The following is an 867-nucleotide window of genomic DNA, read 5'->3' as shown; positions in this document are numbered from 1 at the left end:
AATAAAAATCAAAAGCGTGAAGAGCCGGGTGAGACGGGCTCTCCCAGCTCGAGCCAAGAGCCTGCCTGCGTCAGCCCCACAGGGCTCTGTGCTGGTCCTCCCGGCCGCCACAACTCACCTTCATGTCTCAGGACGAAGTCTCCACTTCAGAAGAGGAAAGATCATGAAATAAATTAAATACAGAGGGTCCTAAACATTTCTGCATTTCGAACCTGAGTTATGACACTTAGAAACTTGCGAGGTGGTGCGGTTCACCAAACATTCACTTGGTTTTAATTTAGCTTATGGTCTTACCACTCTTAAGTCACAAATTAATACATTGGAAGAAAGACTAACCATTTCAGTGCGAAAAGTCATCTCCCGCTCCAAAGTTGAGAGGTGAGAAAAGTGGCGATCATTTTCGAAAAGGGTTATTAAATGTACCCTAGAAAACACAGGAAGTATCATGTTATAGAAGAACGAGCCCCACGTCCAACACAAAAACAGCTAATTACAGAGGAGCCATAAGAAGAAGACAGCTTTGATAAGAAAGGCTGAGACGCCTTTACACGCTGTTCCTCGCCTTGCACACGTTCGGGCATTTCTTTTTTTTTCTTAGAGGTTTTTTTTTTTTTTTTTGCTATAGGGAGGGTGCGCTCTCCAGGGAGAGAGAGACAGAGAGACAGAAAGTGGGAAATCACCCCCCCCCAGGGGAAATGGCCACGCCGCAATCCCTTCTCCTCCATTCTCCTCTCGAGATCTTGGGCACGCACGCACACGTGCCCAGCGTGAATTTTAAGCCCCCGGTCTGGGACGCGAACCGTGGTCAACTACATGGGAGTCCAGCTACACAGCCATTACGCTAACTGCTTTTCCTGAGTTTGGGCA

This window comes from Tupaia chinensis, unplaced genomic scaffold (genome assembly GCF_000334495.1).
Source record: "Tupaia chinensis unplaced genomic scaffold, TupChi_1.0 Scaffold000088_1, whole genome shotgun sequence".
Classification (NCBI taxonomy): domain Eukaryota; kingdom Metazoa; phylum Chordata; class Mammalia; order Scandentia; family Tupaiidae; genus Tupaia; species Tupaia belangeri.
This window is presented reverse-complemented; position numbering follows the sequence as displayed.